At 31.7% G+C, this 7,150-nt stretch overlaps 1 long non-coding RNA gene across 1 annotated transcript; it reads left to right on the forward strand.

Annotated features, from left to right (window-relative positions):
- Positions 1-1,133: 1,133 nt before the first annotated feature.
- LOC144431946 (uncharacterized) lies at positions 1,134-6,349 on the forward strand. The gene is made up of 4 exons (XR_013480290.1): positions 1,134-1,226; positions 2,693-2,819; positions 4,666-4,755; positions 6,222-6,349. It is a non-coding gene; the product is annotated as an uncharacterized LOC144431946 (long non-coding RNA).
- The last annotated feature ends 801 nt before the right edge of the window (positions 6,350-7,150 follow it).

Raw genomic sequence — 7,150 nt, forward strand, 5'->3', positions numbered from 1 at the left:
TTTCTTTTAAATGTGTACAACTATACAATATAGTAACTGAAATCGAAACACAGTAAATTGTTCGCGCAATGTACCTTTTGTCTATTTTGATACTAACGATGGAGCCCAATACGACCTTTTCTCGGTAAGTGACAATATATAAGATAATTAATTTAAAATATGTCGATCAATTTTTTTTTGCAATATTTTAAATTACAATCGTTCGTATTTTGTCCATATCTTTAGAATAATTTTGAGTGCCGAAAAAACAAATCAAATTTGACTCACCTCAAAATACGATTCCGGTCCACTTATATTTATCGGACGTATTTTATGCAGTTTTTAAATAGTGATTTTTCATTTTATTAATCGTAAAAGTTTTCTCGACTAAAATTCGAGTAACGAAGAACACCATTCAATTACTATGAAATTACTATGATAAGACATTATGAATTGAATTTGTTACTCGAAAAAGACTTTTTATCCACTAAGATCTAACTCATGTCATATTAGAATTTACGCTCGTTCTCATATTTCGACGCTACTGATGTCAAATTTTATTAATGATTGGTGTGCTCTTTGCGACCCCTAAAATCAGTTGCGCGCTTCCCTGCTTGATAGCGATCCCCAGTTTGCGATCCCAACCGTGAACAATGTGATAATTCTACAAGTTACTGATCAGAGGTAATTAGTCATATACTCCATGAAACAGTTATAAAACTACATTGGGTATTTTATTGTTATTTTAATATTTGCAATTTGAAAACTACACCTGATATGTTATAAAGTATATATTTGAAATTTAATGGCAATCGCTGAAGAAATTTTCTTCGTCTAAATTTTCTAAGTTTTGGATTTTATAAAATTAATTGTCGAAATTTACCCGTTACGTATTTTATTAAAACTTACGTATATTTTTGTAGAAAATATTCAGAAAAGAGTCTTACTTTAGGAATACAAAATGAGGTACAATATGATACACTAACCTATCATTTTAACTAACTATCATTTTAACATAAGCATAGCTTTGCATTGTCTCTGTCAAATAACATTTGTGTGAATTAACTACCTGAAAATGCCATAGTTCAATAAAATTTAGTTTAATTCAAATTTAGAATTGCCTTACACAAAATCACGACATATATATTGATTTTCAGCGTTTTAAAACAGGACACCAAAAGAAATTCCGTCAAGTGCCAGGTTTTCATCAATGAGTGAGATGGAGGCCTATCAAGTCTGGAGAGCAAGTATGTAACCAAATCATTTGAAATCTTCCAATTTACATGTCTATAAATAAATGATATATTGTATTTATTTAGGGAAATCTACAACCAAATTACTACTTTTAATATATTGAGTATAAGCTTAGTTTTGTTTCGTCTGTCAAATGAAATTTTCTATAAATTACAAACCTCAAAATTTCATAATAACATGATTCGCACAACTACCGTTTTATTCTGGCTATCGAGTCGGCCGAGTGAATAAGGCGGGGGTCATTTTTTAGAAATAAAATTGGGCTTTTTTCGTTCCCACCCAATAGTCGAGACACAATATTGCATTACATTATATATGTAGTATATTATATATGTAGTATATAGTATAATGGCTGTTTCTGTCACACAATATTCAGTCCATGACAACGACAAGAATTTAAAATGTCTTTCTATTTTAATTTAATTGTGTTCATAGTAACTCGCGGTTGCGTCGACTTACGACAAGATGAAAGCATTACTTTTTTAAAATGCCACGGCAATCGGCGAACATAATAATGTGCGAATATATTGCCCGATTATATTTAGTTCCGATATATATTTTTTGCGATCTTGCGAATTTGTTATCGCCGTTAAGAAAATCCTACTTTCTGCTATAAAGTTCCAGAAAGTACAACTTGATTTAGTACTTATTAAAAAGATATTTAAAGTTTATTAGTAAATCAAAAATACATATTCATCGTCTTGCTTTACTATCAAGTTAATTGTGATGATTTTAATCTGCAATTGTGTTGACGAAATAAAAGCAATACTACTCAGAAAATATCAAAGTGGTTAAGTGCCCGATTATATTTTTGATTTTGATTCGTATTTTTGTGAATTCGTCAAATCTGAGCAGTTCGTACAACACCTACGGCGCTCCAGTACTGTACGTACCAATGTAGGGCAAAGAACCCTAAGAAAAAATGCCCTTGTACGTACGTATACTACGGTAGCACCCTAAATTTTGCGATTTGCAATGTCTGAAAAAGCGTTATTAATCGGTATCGGGCGATCATAAAACAAAACTTATGGTGCTATCCGTTTTATTTTTAGTATTTTGTATTGCCGCTTCTCAATTTAGAAAATTTGGGTTGCCACCATTGACACCTACCAGAAATAAAAAAAAAATTTTGTTGTTCGAACTCGCGAACTCGAAGACGGACTCATTTGAGACCGCGGACTCGGGTTGGGAAACACTATTCTAAAGTATAAGCATAGCTTCTCTGTGCTCCTGTCAAATTACATTTTCTGTAACTTATAAACTTGAAAAACCGCGGACTCGGGTTGGGAAACACTATTCTAAAGTATAAGCATAGCTTCTCTGTGCTCCTGTCAAATTACATTTTCTGTAACTTATAAACTTGAAAACCTAATAATGACAGAGTTCGAACAACTATATATAATTCAAATCAATATTATTCAAAATTTACCTACATTTTATCATTTCATATAAATTTCAGCTTTCTGAAACACTTCTTGAAAGCGGGAAAGACAATTTATCAGCATGCTGAGGCTAAAGACATGCTGGAGGCATTTGTCCGATTATGCATCACTGAGAGAGGTGGCTGCCTCGAGTCTAAAGAGCAAGTATGTTATCATAATCTTTTGAATTTTCCTAATTTACATTCATCATCATTATTCACAGATCCCCACAATAAATTTTGAAATTGTTATCTATTACTATTCCTAAGTAAGTTAAAATTACTTTACTTAATTTAAAGGGTAAACATTTTTGATAGACCTAATACCAGACATAAATAAATTAAATTTCATAGATAAATTAAAAATTTTAAGGCTGTAAACTCAACAAACATAATATCAAATTTGAGGTCAAACACCCTTTTGGTGTTTTTGGAATACTGAAAAAGTTCTAATAACGTACGCGATGGCATTTTGGTAGTATCGCCGATAGTTTTCGTCAGCGTAACGTGTTGTTATTTAACAACTTATGCGCTTATTCTCTCTGAATCACAAATTTTCCTTGGCATATGCATGTATTGTTCCACGAGGCCGACGATAACTTTTTTTTCTTGTGCGGAATTATGAGTACAGTGTACGAAACAAGTTAGAATACTATATTATAAAAATCGGTGAAGAGAAGCTAAGAATAAATGATAAAGAGGTGAATCTGCAAACCAATTTCTTGATTGAAAAGCGGCATCATAAAATATTGAAACTAAAATCTAAAACGAAAGATTTCACCATAAGTTTTGTTTTAGCAGTCTCGTAGCAGATTGAAAACGCTTTTTAGACATTGTAAATTTCTGGTATGTTAGGCTTTCTTTTAAATATGTACAACTATACAATATAGTAACTGAAATCGAAACACAGTAAATTGTTCGCGCAATGTACCTTTTGTCTATTTTGATACTAACGATGGAGCCCAATACGACCTTTTCTCGGTAAGTGACAATATATAAGATAATTAATTCAAAATATGTCGATCAATTTTTTTTTGCAATATTTTAAATTACAATCGTTCGTATTTTGTCCATATCTTTAGAATAATTTTGAGTGCCGAAAAAACAAATCAAATTTGACTCACCTCAAAATACGATTCCGGTCCACTTATATTTATCGGACGTATTTTATGCAGTTTTTAAATAGTGATTTTTCATTTTATTAATCGTAAAAGTTTTCTCGACTAAAATTCGAGTAACGAAGAACACCATTCAATTACTATGAAATTACTATGATAAGACATTTTAAATACTTGCACCGGCTATGAATTGAATTTGTTACTCGAAAAAGACTTTTTATCCACTAAGATCTAACTCATGTCATATTAGAATTTACGCTCGTTCTCATATTTCGACGCTACTGATGTCGAATTTTATTAATGATTGGTGTGCTCTTTGCGACCCCTAAAATCAGTTGCGCGCTTCCCTGCTTGATAGCGATCCCCAGTTTGCGATCCCAACCGTGAACAATGTGATAATTCTACAAGTTACTGATCAGAGGTAATTAGTCATATACTCCATGAAACAGTTATAAAACTACATTGGGTATTTTATTGTTATTTTAATATTTGCAATTTGAAAACTACACCTGATATGTTATAAAGTATATATTTGAAATTTAATGGCAATCGCTGAAGAAATTTTCTTCGTCTAAATTTTCTAAGTTTTGGATTTTATAAAATTAATTGTCGAAATTTACCCGTTACGTATTTTATTAAAACTTACGTATATTTTTGTAGAAAATATTCAGAAAAGAGTCTTACTTTGGGAATACAAAATGAGGTACAATATGATACACTAACCTATCATTTTAACTAACTATCATTTTAACATAAGCATAGCTTTGCATTGTCTCTGTCAAATAACATTTGTGTGAATTAACTACCTGAAAATGCCATAGTTCAATAAAATTTAGTTTAATTCAAATTTAGAATTGCCTTACACAAAATCACGACATATATATTGATTTTCAGCGTTTTAAAACAGGACACCAAAAGAAATTCCGTCAAGTGCCAGGTTTTCATCAATGAGTGAGATGGAGGCCTATCAAGTCTGGAGAGCAAGTATGTAACCAAATCATTTGAAATCTTCCAATTTACATGTCTATAAATAAATGATATATTGTATTTATTTAGGGAAATCTACAACCAAATTACTACTTTTAATATATTGAGTATAAGCTTAGTTTTGTTTCGTCTGTCAAATGAAATTTTCTATAAATTACAAACCTCAAAATTTCATAATAACATGATTCGCACAACTACCGTTTTATTCTGGCTATCGAGTCGGCCGAGTGGATAAGGCGGGGGTCATTTTTTAGAAATAAAATTGGGCTTTTTTCGTTCCCACCCAATAGTCGAGACACAATATTGCATTACATTATATATGTAGTATATTATATATGTAGTATATAGTATAATGGCTGTTTCTGTCACACAATATTCAGTCCATGACAACGACAAGAATTTAAAATGTCTTTCTATTTTAATTTAATTGTGTTCATAGTAACTCGCGGTTGCGTCGACTTACGACAAGATGAAAGCATTACTTTTTTAAAATGCCACGGCAATCGGCGAACATAATAATGTGCGAATATATTGCCCGATTATATTTAGTTCCGATATATATTTTTTGCGATCTTGCGAATTTGTTATCGCCGTTAAGAAAATCCTACTTTCTGCTATAAAGTTCCAGAAAGTACAACTTGATTTAGTACTTATTAAAAAGATATTTAAAGTTTATTAGTAAATCAAAAATACATATTCATCGTCTTGCTTTACTATCAAGTTAATTGTGATGATTTTAATCTGCAATTGTGTTGACGAAATAAAAGCAATACTACTCAGAAAATATCAAAGTGGTTAAGTGCCCGATTATATTTTTGATTTTGATTCGTATTTTTGTGAATTCGTCAAATCTGAGCTGTTCGTACAACACCTACGGCGCTCCAGTACTGTACGTACCAATGTAGGGCAAAGAACCCTAAGAAAAAATGCCCTTGTACGTACGTATACCACGGTAGCACCCTAAATTTTGCGATTTGCAATGTCTGAAAAAGCGTTATTAATCGGTATCGGGCGATCATAAAACAAAACTTATGGTGCCATCCGTTTTATTTTTAGTATTTTGTATTGCCGCTTTTCAATTTAGAAAATTTGGGTTGCCACCATTGACACCTACCAGAAATAAAAAAAAAATTTTGTTGTTCGAACTCGCGAACTCGAAGACGGACTCATTTGAGACCGCGGACTCGGGTTGGGAAACACTATTCTAAAGTATAAGCATAGCTTCTCTGTGCTCCTGTCAAATTACATTTTCTGTAACTTATAAACTTGAAAAACCGCGGACTCAGGTTGGGAAACACTATTCTAAAGTATAAGCATAGCTTCTCTGTGCTCCTGTCAAATTACATTTTCTGTAACTTATAAACTTGAAAACCTAACAATGACAGAGTTCGAGCAACTATATATAATTCAAATCAATATTATTCAAAATTTACCTACATTTTATCATTTCATATAAATTTCAGCTTTCTGAAACACTTCTTGAAAGCGGGAAAGACAATTTATCAGCATGCTGAGGCTAAAGACATGCTGGAGGCATTTGTCCGATTATGCATCACTGAGAGAGGTGGCTGCCTCGAGTCTAAAGAGCAAGCATGTTATCATAATCTTTTGAATTTTCCTAATTTACATTCATCATCATTATTCACAGATCCCCACAATAAATTTTGAAATTGTTATCTATTACTATTCCTAAGTAAGTTAAAATTACTTTACTTAATTTAAAGGGTAAAGATTTTTGATAGACTTAATACCAGACATAAATTAATTAAATTTCATAGATAAATTAAATATTTTAAGGCTGTAAACTCAACAAACATAATATCAAATTTGAGGTCAAACACCCTTTTGGTGATTTTGGAATACTGAAAAAGTTCTAATAACGTACGCGATGGCATTTTGGTAGTATCGCCGATAGTTTTCGTCAGCGTAACGTGTTTTTATTTAACAACTTATGCGCTTATTCTCTCTGAATCACAAATTTTCCTTGGCATATGCATGTATTGTTCCACGAGGCCGACGATAACTTTTTTTTCTTGTGCGGAATTATTAGTACAGTGTACGAAACAAGTTAGAATACTATATTATAAAAATCGGTGAAGAGAAGCTAAGAATAAATGATAAAGAGGTGAATCTGCAAACCAATTTCTTGATTGAAAAGCGGCATCATAAAATATTGAAACTAAAATCTAAAACGAAAGATTTCACCATAAGTTTTGTTTTAGCAGTCTCGTAGCAGATTGAAAACGCTTTTTAGACATTGTAAATTTCTGGTATGTTAGGCTTTCTTTTAAATATGTACAACTATACAATATAGTAACTGAAATCGAAACACAGTAAATTGTTCGCGCAATGTACCTTTTGTCTATTTTGATACTAACGATGAAGCCCAATA

The sequence above is a fragment of the Styela clava genome, chromosome 14 (genome assembly GCF_964204865.1).
Source record: "Styela clava chromosome 14, kaStyClav1.hap1.2, whole genome shotgun sequence".
NCBI classification, from domain to species: domain Eukaryota; kingdom Metazoa; phylum Chordata; class Ascidiacea; order Stolidobranchia; family Styelidae; genus Styela; species Styela clava.